Source organism: Myxocyprinus asiaticus, chromosome 18 (assembly GCF_019703515.2).
Source record: "Myxocyprinus asiaticus isolate MX2 ecotype Aquarium Trade chromosome 18, UBuf_Myxa_2, whole genome shotgun sequence".
Classification (NCBI taxonomy): domain Eukaryota; kingdom Metazoa; phylum Chordata; class Actinopteri; order Cypriniformes; family Catostomidae; genus Myxocyprinus; species Myxocyprinus asiaticus.
This window is the reverse complement of record NC_059361.1, coordinates 22,092,526-22,111,456: the sequence shown is the minus strand read 5'-3', so window position 1 is coordinate 22,111,456 and position 18,931 is coordinate 22,092,526.

Below are 18,931 nucleotides of genomic sequence, written 5' to 3'. Positions count from 1 at the left end.
GAAATGTCAGTTGAATTTACAGACTTGGCCGCTCTAGTGTTTTTTAACCCCTCTGAAAAGGATTGCCTTATGGCTGCCATGCCTCACAGACCACTAATGATTGTGCTAGCTAAAATGTACAAGTGGAACCAGATTTTTAAGATAAACATTGATGAGGCACAACACCTTGCAAGGCTCATGAATCAGTTTCCTCGCTTTTTCTTTGCCTGAAAGATTTACTGGCACATTAGAAGAACTAGGGGAGTGACAGAATTAGGGAAGCAGGAATGTAAACTGACTCAGTTGGGAAATGTCAGTAGATTTACTTTATAGCCCACATTTAAAACACACTCATGATTTACCTCTCTTTTGCTGTGCTAGTTGAGTTCCCTGACCGGGTGGCCAGACACAAACTCTGCCGCAAGTTGCCCACATTAAAGACCAGTCTGCCCTCTAAGAAAGTATATGCAACTACGTCAATTACTGTATAAGGGGAAGAGGAAAGTATGGGTGATTTGTGAAACTAGCACTTATCAATTTCACAAGCCTTGTTTCGTGTTGCGTTACTTGTGATATCAAAAAATTAAGACATGTGTGGCGTGATTCAGCAAACAACCCTTAATCAAATTCATTCACTCTCAGAAATAAGCTCTTGAGGCCATTATTCTGATCCAGTAAAGAGGAAAGAGTGAGAACCTGGGCGTGTTCCAGCAAACAACTTTCTCTAAATTCAAGTGGAGGTAAATAGCTCTTAAAAGGGCACAGGTGGACTCTCTCTTTAAAATGAAAAGCTAGCAGTGGTGGATGGGATGTACAGAGTTATTATATATAAATAACAATAAAAACATGGAAATATATTTCTATTTCAGAAAAGAAGTTTCCAGTTTCCCCAAGTTTGGTTTCTGCAGTGGACCTTAGCATCCTTAAGTCATTAATTTTGCAGATGTAACCAATACAGATGTTGTACTGCTAACCTCAAAGACTAGATCTGGGTTTGATATGCTCACAGGACAGCATGAGGCAGTTTTATTGCCTTGCATTAATGCATACAGGGGTCATATGTATTCGATATGATACTAACTTAAGAGTTTACATAAGTTGAATAACTTAATATCCTATTATCTGTGTGCACTGATGAACATCTATAAATACTAATAGTTATTTAAAAAAAAAAAAAAGTTCTCTCAACTAAAGCTTTATTTTTTACTATTCTTACTAGTTTTAAATAAAGGTGCAGTATGTAACAATTTTCATGTAATATTCACTTTTTTTTTTTTTTTTTTTTTTTTGTCAATGTGTGAAAGGCTTGTAAAGCAACTTAAAAAATGAGCCCTTCCCGGCCTTCCTAGGTTGCCTGTTAAAGTCTGTAGACTGATTTTCATGCGAAGGGAGCGGGTCGGTTTTGCCGGGAAAATCCAAAGTTTACATTGTAAAACTACTTACAAAGGATGTGATGTTTAAGAGTGCTACCGAGAGCCTTCTACTGAATCCCATCTGGCTAAACGGGAACATGATCGTGGTCGAGCAAAAACTAGAGTGAACATCGGCAGGACATTTGATTCCTGGAGGGAACTTTGATCGGTTTTGGGGATCAAAACCGACCCTGAAATGGCATTCTTCTTGTTGGACAGGTAAGCTTACATACATAACTGCAAAGCATGTGAAATATAGTGCCATAAGGATTGATCTGTGTAATTTTAGCTAACTTGATCTTGCCTGCTAACGTTGACGAATTGCAAGCTACCTTGCTTCGTAACTTTCAAATAATTTCAACAATCTTCTCTTTATACTAAAAGTCAGGTATACAGGATAAATTTAAGCAAATATGCTGGTTTCTTGATCATAGTACAACATATGACATACAAAACATATAATAGTACAACATAACAGTGCAACGGTAAACTGTCTAGTATAGTTCAGTAGTATGTAGATGTATGTGTGTATCAGTGTGCTATGTTAGCCGATAAGTAGTTTTAGTTTAGTCTCAAAGTTTGTAGTAAAACAATCATAACTGTGTCATTTTAATTATGCTACCTCATCTGTCAGCATGATGCCAGTGGATAACATTCAGTCTCTTTGTATGTTACGTCATTGTTTTGGCCGATGCTTGCTGGCTTGCAACCCTATGGAGTGTGTGCACGAGAGCAAGCACGAGCAACAGGTAGCTGGCTGCAGTTCACTTAATGGCCACAGGTGTCATTAATAACAAGGGTTTCTAAATCTTACATACTGCACCTTTAAGTTACAGTTACTCCACTAAATCCTAAAGTTGTCATTAATAAAAATCAAAGGGTTATGCCATTGTCAGCATTGAGCCAAGAAAGAGAGAAGTGAACCCAAATGCAGTATTTAACGAAGACGAATATACAAATAACACATGGCTTGAAGACCAAATTAACTACTTAGCTTCAGCAATATTATGGACAAGACTAGACAAGGAATAACTGAACATGAAGGTATAAAGAGGCACAAACGAAGGTAAACACAAAACAGCTGAACACAGTGATGGAGGACAGGTGAGGATGATAACCGGGCATCATGGGAAATGTAGTGCAGAAGGTGACTTCAACATAAGCGTCTCTTGAAGAAGACAGGGGAAAACACAGAACAGTTTGTGACAGCCATATGGCTAACCTAGAGTCCAGTCATAATTTGCCTTGTACTGTATAAGACCTGCTATAACTCAACTTAAATAATTAAATAAAAACAACAATACTTTAATCACAGATGAGTAAAGTTTACTTGTAACTAGTAAACTGTACTTAAATAAGTTCACTTTACTTGAGCCAAATAAGTATGTTTACTTAGAAAAAGCATGCAAACCGACTGCCTTAAAAAAATCTAAATAAGGTCAACTAATTTGATTTTACAGTGTAAAGTCTTCATCAGTTAAATACAATTTGTAATGTTCAAAACACATTCTGTGGAACTTGCATTACGTTATACAACCAATTTGAAATCATTTAAATTAATACAAATTTCACCGGAATTCCTATCTCTTCACCAGCTCTCGCCAAAAAGAGCATTGTTTGACATGGTACATTTTAGAAGAAATATGTGTTATATCTCAGTCGAAATTACAATATGGTGCCTTTGCTTTGCATTCCAAAGTCGAGCCAAGGTTTTTAAGGATTGAATTAGGTTGAGCGAGAATACCAGTCAATGACTTCTCAGTTTGAAATGAACTCTGTAAGGTCATGACACAGGATGAAGGGGAAATGGTGATGACAAACAAAGGTCCCAGCACTCCATCGCCTGGCCTGCTGCTGGGGAGGGCCACACTCTGAACTCCTGAATCCTTTGGGAGATAACCGGGATTCTCCAGGCCTTCCCAAACCTGGCAGCTTCCCGTAGACACCTCTCTTCTCTTTTCCTTCCCTGATGTTATCAGGGGCCAGGACCCACTGTTGCCCTTTGTGGCTCACAGACACAGTTTCCGTCTGCACACGTGTGTGTCACATTATCTGTCAAGAGGCCAGACACCATTTCCTGCATATTGTAAGGGGTGGGTAGGGGACAGGAAAGGGAAAGAACACACAGACTGACATCCAGGGAGGGACCAAAAGAGACATGTGTAGTCAATGTTACTCAGCCCAGGATTTTGTTTCAAAAATTGGCTCCATGGAGGTTTTTTATTTGAGTGTTCAAGGTACTTTACAATCCAAGCAGGCCCTTATGACCTGTTTGTTAGAAAAAAAAAAAAAAAAAGAGGTCAGAGTGCATGAGGAGTCAGAGGCCAAAGTTGTTAGGAAAATGGCCAATTTTTTGTTCATATTGTTATATAAAAAATACAAAAACACATTCAACATATACAGTGGGGTTCAAAACAACTACTGAAAGATCCGTGCATGTCTTGACCATTTAATTTCCTATATGGAAAGGAATAACAAGAAAGGAAAATAGTGCTTCTATTTTCCTTTTTTTTCATATCATAAAAAAAAAAAAAAACGACAACAACAACAACCTTCAACCTACATTCGTTTTTCAGTTTCGAAATTAAAAATGTGATATTTCTTCATTTTACTCTCTATGGTGTTCTGGGATCTTTAGTTCAGAATCCTGCACATGACGGGTGGACTGCTAATATTTGATGTAACAGGTGGTAAAATATTTGCACTTTCATTTGCGGTGCAGGTGCCGGTCGGGAATTAATAGGCACAGGCGGACTGCGGGTCAAATAGCAAAGGCTATTTTTTTAAATGTCAAATAATCTTTCTCATCTTTTTTCTGTTAATTGTCACCACAATGTTAGGCTACATGTTTATTTTTCTTAAATGCTCTAACTCAGAGTGCCAAATGTTAGTTTGATTGCTTGTTTGATGTGAGCAAATAAAAATTTAGTCTACATTATGTAGCAGATTTATTTTAATGTGGGTGCGGTTCGGATTGCGGTCTTTATGTTAAATGCCCTAGCATTTTGGGGGCCCTAAGCAGATTTTTAAAATGGCGCCCTTCTACCTACAAGTGCACCTATAAAATGTGCAAATAAACAAGCCTATTTATTTAAAACTTAACTTAAAAATGCAAAACTATCAACTGCAGTTTATCAGAACAGGTATAACAACTTCAGAAGTACAAAAACGAAAGAACACAATTTTTAAACAAACCAAACACACATCATATACACAAATTAATAAATGAAATTCTGTGCAAATGAATAAGAAATAATTAAATTACCAAATTATGGTATGGTGCCAAACACTTCCTGTAAATAGTGATATATGGTATTTGCACCCTGGTGTATAATAAAACAGTATATAATCTAATAAGTAGGCTATTGGGATGGAACTTCACTACATCGCTGGCAGAGGGAAGAAACGCACCTGGTGTGTCACATAATGGTACCTCGTCACTGTTATCTTCAAATGCCGAGAGCAGCTTTTGAGAGAGCGGTTTCTTCAGGTCCAGGAAACGTGATACCGCGACCCTCGTTCTGTTGGCCCATGAGATGCCGAGCCACTAGAAAAAGATGCCAACCACACATTTCATACCAAGAAAGGCATGAGTGCACCTGTCCACCCCCTTCTCTGCACTGCGTAACCTTTAGTGATCACAACGAAAATTCTGTGTTTATTTTCAGTGATATCACAGTCCCCTTAGACACTTTATTCAGACCTTTTGTTTTCATTTTTATTTGAAATAAGGGACTTTCCAATGGCATGTACTGTATGTCTTTGCTTAGATAGATAGATAAGGGGAAATACTGAAATTGGCAAAAGGTGGACTCGGACCCAGATCGCCCACTCAATTTCTTACTAATGTCGCCACATCAGATCTTAGGCTGAAGGAGGTAAAATTCACATAATACTATCCATGTCTTTGCTTCAAAGTGTATGCAGTATTATTTTTATAGTTTTGATAGGTTCCATCAGACTATTGGCAAGCATATATCTGGTCTGTGTGCCCAGTGCTAATTTCAATTATTGCGAATAATTATATGGCTATTCTGAACCAGAGGTGGAGGGCACCTGGTGACAGCAGAGGTCCTATGCAGCCGCATATGTCGCTTATTAGGCAGGGCCGGCTCTGAGTCGGGTGCGGAATTAAATTAGTGCTGCTGTCGGATAACAGGTTGGGTGTTCTGTTAAGTACTGTGGGTGCGGGGTGGATGAGGGTTTATAAAAAGGACCTGTGAAGGGCTCTGCTTTAGTTATTTAGAATGTAATACACACACTCGCCCATGTCTGATGTGCTCTGCAGCTGCATTACTGTTCTGAGAGAGTACACTTGTAGCTATCAATTGTATAGTGTATTGCCATTGCTGATTTAGCTCAATATCGCTTGCTATAGCTTTTATGTCAGTTTTCCTCTGACAACCTGGCTATTTTAGACAGACCTTTATTAGATGGTTTAGGGATGGACTCATTAACCATTAGCGATCGGTGTTCAAAAAATTAATCACGATTGCCCACTAATGATCATCTCTCTTCTGTGCCACCTAATGCCATGTGATGCCACATGCTTTAATTATTTTTTTATTTTTTATTTTTTTGTCATGCATTCTCAAAGGCCACATCTGTATTGTATGGAGCAAATCCATTTGCCATCATATTTTTACAATTTCAGCTGCTTTACAGTGAGCAGAGAACAACCGAGCAGTTTAATAACAGTAGGCTATTAACTCTAGTTATTTTTAATGTGCAAATTTGTTTTGGTTATGTTTGGTAATTTGCATCACAACTTTTTTATAATAATCTATACCCCACCTTTTAAAATCGGAGGTATGGCATCATAGCGTGTTATTGCCATGTTAAGTTGGTAAGTTGCTGGATAAATCCATTGTCTGGTTGCTTAACAAGTGACAAAAGAGTTGTAATAAATATGCAACTGTAAAAACACTTGGAAGAATGTAAATGTTCTGAATTAAAAATTGGATTAATCCATCTGCAGAGCTGTATTGTGCTGAACTCTTATTCTGATGGGTTTGACTGAGGTAGGACAACTGACAGTGCAGGTTGACCAATCTCGTTTCAGACCCACCCACATGTGCAAATCAAATATTCAAGCTGTATATAAATTTTATTTCCATCAGCAATAAACATGAGAAATGAGCTAATTTCTTGCTTTTTTTATTTTTTAAACAAAATTAATAATCAAAAAACAAGCAATTTTTTACCTATTTCTTTTAAAATGAAAAAACAAAATTCAAAGCATAATTGATTTTTTGTTTTTTTTAATTTCGAAATTAAAAAATGATTGAACGCAACATACACGGACCATTCAACATATACAGTGGGGTCCAAAACTACTAGTGAAAATGCTTCTATTTTCTTTTCTTTCTTTTCTTTTATTAAAAAAAAAATTATAATAATAATTTCAAATTGTATTATATTATTATGTCCCCCTTTTTCTTTAAGGACAACATGTACTCGAGTTGGCATGACCTCCATAAGAGTGTGCAAAACCTGATGATCATGTTATTCAGCATGATTTGAGAATATTCCAAAAACCATCTTGTGTGCTTCAATGGAAGCAAGGAAATCTGACATTTCGTAAAAAATAGTCACTGTGTTAAATTTTTTTTTTTTTTAAATGCACATTTAATTAGTGACCTAAAAATAGTGCAAATTATTAAACATTTCTTATTAATTTTACCTCATAATGTTTCTTTGTTTTACATTTTTCAGAATCCTTAAACTTTGCTTATTTTCAGATTTAAATTAGATTTTGAATCCCAGATTTTCAATGTGGTCTCAGGTCTCAGACAAAACAACAACAACAACAACAAAAAAAAACTATACAGTATTTAAAACAGTGTATACCACCATCATTTCTGGACTGACACTATACATGACATATTTGTCTAATTATTAATTTTCTAAAAGTAAGTTTACATGGGTTCAAGGACTGCATGTCATCACATATTAGTGTGGAAAAATACTAAAAAAACTGTCGAGACTTCCCTAAAAACATTTCCCTAAATAGAGCCACATGTGCCATGAGGCCATGGAAAACAAACGCAAACATAGTGTTTACAGTTTTACAGAAATATTCAACACTCTGTCCATTAGGTGCAACATAATGAGCCTTTTGAGCCACGACAGTTAACTATACTTTGACCTCAATAAACTAACTATTTCACAGGAGGGAGAAAATGCGTTTGCCCCCGCCACTTGGCTACCATCTGAGTTACAGCTAGGCCATGATCCTGCTCCAACTGCATCCATGCCTGGGCTCAGGGGTCTGATTTCAATGGCTGCCTAAGCAGAGTTTGACTTTGAAGGCTATGATCCCAGGGCAATGCAATGGCATTTGACTTCTGGTAAAGAAAAAAAAAAGGCAGCATGTCTGACCTCTCGGGTCACTGGTATCACTTATTGCTGCTGAAAATAACCAGTGGTGAGCCATGATTTGGGGAATCTAAAAGAGGCCTGACATTAGCAGGTGCCCCGAGGTGGACTGGAGAGTGCTACAGAGAAGGTCATTGAACTTGGACCATGGATAACTTTTTTTTTTTTTTTTCTCCAGAAAAACCTGGAGGCCTGACTTCATTTTGCAGGCAACACTTCAACAGTGGTTTTGAACTACCCAGACGACCTCTGCCAAACCCCACAAAACCAAGATGAGCACATTTTAAGTAAGAAATCCATCTTTTAAAAAACTACAAAATCCATCAATTTCCACCAAAAATATTTTCCAGTCATTACACTGTTGAGTAACTAATAATGTGATGCTCATGTTTAAGAATACATTAAGAATTACTACAGAAATCAGAAAGATAATACATAGGCCTACTTGATAAATGTATTATTGATAAAAAATAAAAATAAAATTATAAAACGGGGCGATTACAAATCAGATTGCCGCAATCTTGACTCTGTCCACTATTCGCTTCTGGAAAAACTAAAGAGGCTTACCCTAGCCATGTATTCCACTGCATTTCGCTAATTCTGCACATGTAATTTAACTAAATAATGATTTACTCTACATTAAAATGTGTGTGCACAAAATCAGCCTTGAGTGTAAAACTTTATATATATTATTATTTATTTATTTTTTATTAATGATTCAGTTCTGTACACGCATGTATTCAAGGTGCAAGGAAAGTATTTTAATACCTTTTAATCGATGGTCACTATTTATACACTGGCGGCCAAAAGTTTGTACAGATTTTGCTCTTATGGAAAGAAATTGGCACTTTTATTCACCAAAGTGGCATTCAACTGATCACAATGTATAGTCAGGACATTAATAATGTGAAAAATTACTATTACAATTTGAAAAAAAAAAAAAAAAAAATCTGATCTTCTTAAACTACTTCAAAGAGTTCTCATCAAAAAATCCTCCATGTGCAGCAATGGCAGCTTTGCAGATCCTTGACATTCTAGCTGTCAGTTTGTCCAGATACTCAGGTGACATTTTAAACCACGCATCCTGAAGCACTTGCCATAGATGTGGCTGTCTTGTCGGGCACTTCTCACGCACCTTACAGTCTAGCTGATCCCACAAAAGCTCAATGGGGTTAAGATCCATAACACTCTTTTCCAATTATCTGTTGTCCAATGTCTCTGTTTCTTTGCCCATTCTAACCTTTTCTCTTTTTTTTTTTCTGTTTCAAAAGTGGCTTTTTCTTTGTAATTCTTCCCATAAGGCTTGAGTCTTCTCTTTACTGTTGTACATGAAACTGGTGTTGAGCGGGTAGAATTCAATGAAGCTGTCATCTGAGGACATGTGAGGCATCTATTTCTCAAACTAGAGACTCTGATGTATTTATCCTTTTGTTTTGTTGTACATCTGGCCTTCCACATCTCTTCCTGTCCTTGTTAGAGCCAGTTGTCTTTTGTCTTTGAAGACTGTAGTGTACACCTTTGTATGAAATCAATTTCAAGCATTGTGTAGCCTTTATTCCTCAAAAAAAAAATTATTGACTGATGAGTTCCTAGAGAAAGATGTTTCTTTTTTTTGCCATTTTTGACCTAATATTGACCTTAAGATATGCAATTCTATTGCATACTGTGGCAACTCAAAAACAAACACAAAGACAATTTTAAGCTTCATTTAACGAACCAAATAGCTTTCAGCTGTGTTTGATATAATGGCAAGTGATTTTTAGTACCAAATTAGCAATTTAGCATGATTACTCAAGGATAAGGTGTTGGAGTGATGGCTGCTGGAAATGGGGGGGCTGTCTAGTCATTAAAAATGACTTTTTGCAAACAGTGATGGTGCTGTTTTTTACATCAGTAATGTCCTGACTTTGTGATCAGTTGAATGCCACTTTGGTGAATTAAAGTACCAATTACCTTCCGAAACAGCAAAATCTGTACATTATTCCAAACTTCTGGCCACCAGTGTATATTTTATTCTTATTTTAGAAAATGCTATTAATATTTTTCAAAATGTATGAAACCAACATGGACACAAATTGTTAATTTCTTCAAGCTTGAAACATGTGAGTCTTATTTTGAGCTTAATTTGAATGTTAAAGATTTAGTGTTTGTTCCAATGTTTGTTCCACTCCAGCGTTTACTATTGTTGAGACTTTCTTCTGTTTCCACTCCTGCGATTGTCCTACTCCAACGTTTATAATTAAAAGATTAAAAGGAATCTACTCCTGCATCTCCTCTCTTCCTCTCCAAGACACCCACGTTGCAGAAGGACTGACCCACAAAAAAGAAATACGGATTTACTTGCCGGTTCCTCCCAACGTTCTCCTCTACTCCAGTGATCCCTCTAATCCTCTCCCACTCGTCCAGACCCAGACAAATCATGGAGTTTACTGGATTATTCATGGATTTATTTAAACAAGACCTTCCTCTCCTGGAATACACTGCCAAGTTCAGTCAACTCTCCACTTCCTCCAATATCTCGGACCCCTACCTCTGTCCCATCTATGGAATGGGTTTTAACTTTCACCGCCCAACAGCCCTTCCGCAAGTGGAGAATCTTTCATTTTTGGAATATGTCAGAGCCACACTGTCCCTACATCTCCTCTCACTTCTACCTACCCATAAAGAAGACCCTCGCAGCCTTCCACGACTCCTCCCTCTGCACTTTCCATGGCCTATCTCCATGGTAACTCCATCCTATTCCCCTACATTTTTTGGGGGGGGCTCATCCTCTCCTGGTTCTGGTGGTCGATTCCCTGCCGCAGTCAGCGGCCACGGTCAATGAGCCAGTGCCCAAGCCTGCCATGGTCAACGAGCCAGTGCCTGTAGCCTCGACCATCCCAGTGCCTGTATCCTCGACCGACCCCGTAACCACGCTCCCTGCTGGCCGGAAGAGAAGGGAAAAGGACTCGTTCCCCAGTCTCTGCCCGTGCTCGCGACCACGGAGGCCGTTCCCCAGTCTCTGCCCGTGCTCGCGACCACGGAGGCCGTTCCCCAGTCTCGGCCTGTATTCTATTCTCAGCCCCGAACCTGCTCCGCCTTCCCTGGGTCTAGCTCCCACGGTTCCACCTTCCATGGCTCTGTCCCTCGTGCCTCCCACGGCTACACCTTCCCTGGGTCCATCTCCCATGGCTCTGCCTTCCATGGCTCTGTCCCTTGAGCCTCTCACGGCTCTGCCTTCCACGGCTTTGCCCCCAGAGTCTTCCACGGCTCCACCTTTTATGGCTCTGCCCTCAGACACTTCCACAGATTTGCCAGCTTCCCCAGAGTGTCCTCCAGCAGTTCCGTCTCCTGACCCAGTCCCTGCCCTGTGGCCGCCCCCCAAGCATCCGGATCCTTTCCCAGCCCTGAAGCTGCCCCCTAGACCTCCTGATCATCATCCTTGGATCCTTCATCTTCTGCATCATACCCTCATCCGTCCTTGGGCGCCAAGAGTCGCACTTTAAAGGGGGGGGGGGGAATTTCACAGTCTGTTTAAAAATATTTCTTATTTGTATCATGTCTGACAACCTATTTGTCAATAACCCTATAACTGTCACAGTCTGTCTCCCTCATTCTCTTCAAGGACTCTTATTTTGAAGTTTTCCCCCGGACTCCATTTCCCAGGATTTACTGCCCTAATCACTCCTATCAGTTCATCATCTGCACCTGCCTTCTATTCCCTCGTTTGTTTCTCAGTGTATAAACACCCTCTAGTTTTAAGTCTTGGTCAGTCCTTGAAGTGTTACGTAGTGTTTTTGAAGTGTTTCGTTATGAGGTGTTATGTTGAGTTTAGTTTGAATGTTAAAGATTTAGTGTTTGTTCCACTCCAGCGTTTACTATTGTTGAGCCTTTCTTCTGTTTCCACTCCTGCGATTGTCCTACTCCAACATTTATAATTAAAAGGAATCTACTCCTGCGTCTCTTATCTTCCTCTCCAAGACACCCACATTACAATAACACTATGTATAAAAAAAAAAGACATCATGCAAAGCTATGTGAACTGTATTAGTGACAATCTTACAGTATATACTGTGTGGTTGACTCAGTGCCACTAATATACTATTAATTGCTGCAACCATTTAGATATAAACATGGATGTAACTCTAACCTAAAGGTGACAGGCTAAAAATGATGTTAACATTAGCCACCAGCTATGTTACCTACGGTTAGCATTTAACTGAGAAGCAGAAAATGACACTGTCTTCCCTCACAACGCCCCAAGACAGTTTTCAGAGATTGAACTGTCACTTCTCATGTGTATCCCCTTTTTTTTTTTTTTTTTTTTTCTCCAACCACAGATTTATTTAAGCATGAAAACATCTGATACACTGCCAAAACCACAGCACAAACCTCAGCCTTACGTGTGGGAATACATAATTACACCATAAGAATCTTTTAAAATTAAGGTCTCCTCCACAACAATCACTTCCATTGTCTCACTACAGTAATCTAAACTCATATTTAAAAGTTCTCTCTTCTTCAGCAGAACAATGGAGTGAGTGAACTATGCTTATTTTATTCTTGTAGGCTTGCAAAGTCAATTACATTATAATGCATACAAAGTACATTAAAATATGTTGTCCTGTCGCATCTTAAAGGAGTAGTATGCCCAAAAATGTAAAAGATCCGATTTAAAAAAAGATTTTTTCACGTTTCAGACATCAATACCTCTTCCACAAGAGACTAGGGCAGATGTCAAGATTTTTAGTGAATAATGACTTTAACACATTTCAGTTTGTTCCTCACTCAAAGCTATCTTATGCCTTTGGAAGACTTATATAGAGGAATATAGCATTTAGAGATACAACTTTTATTATAATTTTATGTTGCTTTTTTTATATATATAATTTTGGACCTTGACAGAATCAGTCTTCATTCACTTTTATTGTATGGAAATGGTTGGCCATAATTTGTCTTTGAAAATTAACTTTAAAAGTACGACAGAGGAAAGTCGTGTTTGGAACGACATGCAGTTGAGGATTTTAGAGTGAACTCGGTGTTAATTATTGTATTTTCATTTTTATGTAGTTTTAGTCTTTTGACAAAAATGTCCTTTAAAATTTGTCAGTATTTTGTCATCTCATATTCATTAGTTTTAGTCAGTTTTACTCTAATTTTAGTCAATGAAAATAAAATCTTTTTATTGATGAAAATGTGCAAAATGGACAAAAAAGTGTGTCAAACCGTAACAGACCAAACTTAAATATTCAAACATTTAGGAAAAAATAAAAATAATATATATATATATATATATATATATATATATATATATATATATATATATATATATATATATATATATATATATATATGTATATACAGGTGCATCTCAATAAATTAGAATGTCGTGGAAAAGTTCATTTATTTCAGTAATTCAACTCAAATTGTGAAACTCGTGTATTAAATAAATTCAATGCACACAGACTGAAATAGTTTAAGTCTTTGGTTCTTTTAATTGTGATGATTTTGGCTCACATTTAACAAAAACCCACCAATTCACTATCTCAAGTCCACCTGTGGTAAATTCAGTTGATTGGATGTGATTTGGAAAGGCACACACCTGTCTATATAAGGTCCCACAGTTAACAATACATGTCAGAGCACAAACCAAGCCATGAAGTCCAAGGAATTGTTTGTAGACCTCTGAGACAGGATTGTATAGAGGCACAGATCTGGGGAAGGGTACAGAAAAATTTCTGCAGCATTGAAGGTCCCAATGAGCACAGTGGCCTCCATCATCCATAAATGGAAGAAGTTTGGAACCACCAGGACTCTTCCTAGAGCTGGCCGCCCGGCCAAACTGAGCGATCGGGGGAGAAGGGCCTTAGTCAGGGAGGTGACCAAGAACCCGATGGTCACTCTGACAGAGCTCCAGCATTTCTCTGTGGAGAGAGGAGAACCTTCCAGAAGAACAACCATCTCTGCAGCACTCCACCAATCAGGCCTGTATGGTAGAGTGGCTAGACGGAAGCCACTCATCAGTAAAAGGCACATGACAGCCCGCCTGGAGTTTCCCAAAAGGCACCTGAAGGGCTCTCAGACCATGAGAAACAAAGATTGAACTCTTTGGCCTGAATGGCAAGTGTCATGTCTGGAGGAAACCAGGCACCCCTCATCACCTGGCCAATACCATCCCTACAGTGAAGCATGGTGGTGGCAGCATCATGCTGTGGGGATGTTTTTTCAGCGGCAGGAACTGGGAGACTAGTCAGGATCAAGGGAAAGATGAATGCAGCAATGTACAGAGACATCCTTGATGAAAACCTGCTCCAGAGCGCTCTGGACCTCAGACTGGGGCGAAGGTTCATCTTCCAACAGGACAACAACCCTAAGCACACAGCCAAGATAACAAAGGAGTGGCTACGGGAAAACTCTGTGAATGTCCTTGAGTGGCCCGGCCAGAGCCCGGACTTGAACCCAATCGAACATCTTTGGAGAGATCTGAAAATGGCTGTGCACTGACACTCACCATCCAACCTGATGGAGCTTGAGAGGTCCTGCAAAGAAGAATGGGAGAAACTGCCCACAAAATAGGTGTGCCAAGCTTGTAGCATCATACTCAAAAAGACACGAGGCTGTAATTGGTGCCAAAGGTGCTTCAACAAAGTATTGAGCAAAGGCTGTGAATACTTATGTACATATGATTTTTTTTATTTTATTTTTTATAAATTTGCAAAGATTTCAAACAAACTTCTTTCATGTTGTCATTATGGGGTATTGTTTGTAGAATTGAGGAAAATAATGAATTTAATCCATTTTGGAATAAGGCTGTAACATAACAAAATGTGGAAAAAGTGAAGCGTTGTGAATACTTTCTAGATGCCCTGTATATCAAGCATATAACTATACATGGCTTATTGTCCTTGTTGTTTTAAAAAAAAAAAAAAAAAAAAAAAACCTGAGCTCCTAAAATAATAATGAATAGACTGAAGTATTAGCTACTTTTTAGAAGTTAGCCTACTGTATTCTGAATTATTCATGCTTTAGAGACTTATTAATTTTCTGTGAAAGGATATTACATTGCATGTAGCATGTTTATTACGGAAACAGCGTATTCACAACGCAAATTATGCATATTCTGACTATAGCGCGTTATTCAGTTCAAGTTAACCTGTTCATTCACTTCACTGTGTAGATGTAAGTTGTTATATTACATATACAGTATGTTGTGGATATAGGCTTCTATAGTGATTAAAATTGTGTATAAATAGGATGCGTTTGAATGAGGTTGCGGTATTTACCCCGTTTTGAAGTAGTTCATTTTGCCTATGTTCAACTTGCGCAGCTCAAGTGGAGAAATCCCCAATTATTAATGGGTTAGGTGAAACTATATCTAATATCTTCTTCTATATACACATTCTATACATGTTTCTTCTCCTTTTAATATCTTGCACTGTTGATATCTCACTATCATTTTTATCTCATCATATTTTTGTCAATAGTATGCTTCAATAAAATCGTTTAATTAACCTCATGATGTGCCTTTTTTGTCTAGTCTTTTTTTGTCAACGAAATCAAAAAACCCTTCGTCAACGAACGTTGTCGTCAGTGATTTTGTTGACAAGATTAACACTGGGTGAACTATTCCTTTAAGAAAATAAGCCATTTGGAAATTGATTCCCCTGGAAAGTATAAACATAGTGGCTCTCTGGTGCTTTAAACATTGCTCTGTTTGTTTGATCAACCTGGCCTGGCTGAAAAAACAACTTTGGCTCAAAAAATGATGCAAGTTTGAGGTGGGAATATTTGTTTGGCCAACCAATGGAAGAAGGGCAGTATGTGTTTGAAAGATGTGAAACAACTCCATTTTAAAATTGTTTGGTAATGCTAGTAGCACAGAAATTGCATACTTCACATTTAAGCACTACATTTGTGAGACAGATTACATATTTTGATGAAGTAATTGGACAGATCCACCATCTACAACATCACACGTTTTGTGCACTAACCTCATGAACTTCGGCCCATTACTCTTTGTCAGCAGGCCCTACACCTTTTGAGGAACTGGGGCATCGCTTGTCATTTTTCACCTGCAAAAAGTGTGAATGACAAGTAAAGGTCTTGGCTCACAAAAACAGGACCTCTTCAAAAACACCCAGAGTCACTGAGATCAGTTCACATTACTCAAAATAACCCCTGCATCCATGTCTCTCATAAACTTCAACCTCAGACAACAACTCAACACCCCCAGCCCCCTCCATCCAACCATATTACAGCCAACCCTGGAGCTCTGTGACACCAGCAGGTGCGCTTTGTCATTGGACCGGCAGCACATGCTCCCAGACTCCAGAATAGCAGCCAAAGGGCTCCTTCGCTCGTTCTTCAGTGCCCCCTCTTTTGTTTTACACTGTAGCCTCGGCTCAATGCCATTTTTGTTCTTGTGTGTCAAAAGTTCACTATGAAATATGGCCCTCTGGAATATTCAGTTCAAGATCCATTAGAGAAACACACTCAAATGGACTTAAACTGTGTTTTTATTCTTTCTAATGACTTTTTGATAAATCTCTGCACTTATAACCTACCTCTTTATCCAAGAGGGAGCCCTATTTTGTAATACGAGAAAGGCTTCACCAAACTTCTCATCTGTCATATACATAACAGAAAGAAAAGATACTTTCTGACTTATACCTTACAGGTGATTGAGATAAATCTTGTCTGGGCTCATTGCTAGTGATGCTGTGAAAAAAAAGAGGAAATCAGTGCAGATTGTGTGAGAACATGTAATACTTCAGTGCCATCTGTATCCCACTCCAATACTTCTATAGCACAGATGCAATGCACACAAAAGAGAAAGACATGCAAAAGAGCTTTGGGATGGAAAACAACAACAACAAAAAAAATATGTTGGGGGAATTTTAAAGTGATGCTCACATTGTTTTCAGAAGTAGAATCTCTTCTCTGCTTTTTCTGAAAAAAAAAAAAAAAAAAAAAAAGATCTTTAAAATGGGCAATCAACAACATTTTGTTAAAGTTTGTAGTTTAACATTGTTCTTGACTCATCAGCTGATCAATATATTTTAATATTTGTTAAGCTTGTATTTAATACAAGTTAAGCTCAATCAACAGCATTTGTGGCATAATTTTCACTATTCCCTCATTTATTTAAAAAAAGCAAAAATTGTGATTACAACAAGGCACTTACAGTGAAAGTATAAAATATATAGAGAGTTTAAAAAGTATAGCCAAAATATGTAAACATCGTACATGTTAACATAATTTAGTTTATTAAAAAAAAAAGAAAAAAAAAAGAAAAAAAAAATATTTACAGGGTTTAAGACAGGGCTCTTTAACTACTTTCTTGCGGGGGCCATCCAGATGAAAACTTGGCGGGAGATAAAATTGTTTCCGTATTTATCTTAGCTAACACTTTCATCGCAAGTAACATATTACTTAAAAAAAAAAAAAAAAAACAATACAGTGCATTTATTTATATTAAAATAGTCACAGAGTATACTGCATATTGAATTATAATTTTGTAAGGTAAAGTCCTTCATAAGATCTGCCTGAAGAACAAACATGACTTACACTCTTAACTAACATCTTATAACAACAAAAACAAAAACAACAACAACATAATAATCATTTTAATCTTTTAGGGCTACTGTTTACAAATTATAAATACTGATGAGAAACATTTAGACCTGCTAAAGCCCTCTCACAATATCAGCCCACATATGAAAACAATGATCATATAAAAATCTCATGTTTATTTAAGAATGCATTTAAATGTAATTTTCTTTTTCCATTTTCTCTATAAAGTATCATCTTATTTAGTGAGGGAAAAAATAGTCCTGCAAATATTGTGAATTTGCACACAATAGCCAGTGCAGGAGCCAAATTTTTGTGTAGGTAATCATTGGCAAAAGAAGAACAAACTGAGTTGGTGTTGTACATGATTGAGAGGGCTGACTCACAGCTGTATAGAACCAAATATAATCAGGATATTTGCAGGTTCAGTTTCACATTATAATTTTTATGCCACAAATGCTGTCAATTAAGCTTGACTTATGTTGAACCCGGAATATTCCTTTAACTTATTTCAAATAATTATAAATGTAGGTAATTCTTAAACTCTTAAACTAAACATATTATTCCAAACAGCTAACAGGGGCATTCTAACTTCTAACATTTTTCTTATTATAAATCTATTAATGATACAGTTGCTTTTGGCACATATACACTCACTGGTAACTTTATTAGAAACACCTGTACACCTACTTATTCATGTGATTATCTAATTAGCCAATCGTGTGGCAGCAGTGCAATGCATAAAATCATCCAGATACAGGTCAGGAGCTTCAATTAATGTTCACATCAACCATCAGAATGGGAAAAAAAATGTGGTCTCAGTGATTTCAACCGTGTCATGATTGTTGGTGCCAGATGGGCTGGTTTGAGTATTTTTGTAATTGCTGATCTTCTGGGATTTTCACGCACAACAGTCTCTAGAGTTTACTTAGAGTTATGCAAAAAAAAAAAAAAAAAAAACAAAACATCCAGTGAGTGGCAGTTCTGAGGAGGGAAATTCCTTTTTGATGAGAGAGGTCAACGGAAAATGGCCAGATTGGTTTGAGCTGACAGAAAGGCTACAGTAACTCAGATAACCATTCTGTACAATTGTAGTGAGCAGAAAAGCATCTCAGAATGCACAACACGTCAAACCATGAGGCAGATGGGCTACAACAGCAGAATACCACGTTGGGCACTTTAGGACCATAGTATTCCTAATAAAGAGTTCAGTGAGTGTACATGTTTCGCACTAAAAGATGGCAGGTACAGTCTGTGAAAAATTATTTGTCCCCTTCCTGATTTCTTCTATTTTTGTGTATTTTTCATACTAAATTGTTTTAGATCTTCAAATGAGATATAACAAAACAAAGGCAACCTGAGTAAACACAAAATACAGTTTTGAAATATATATTTTAAATATATTTTTATTAAATATATATATTTAATAAAAGTTATTCAACACCTATATCACCCATGTGAAAAACTAACTGCACCCTTAAACTTAATAGCTAGTTGTGCCACATTTAGCAGCAACAACTGCAACCAAATGCTTCAGATAACTGGAGATCAGTCTTTCACAACGCTGTGGTTGAATTTTGGCCCACTCTTCTTTGCAGAACTGCTTTAGTTTA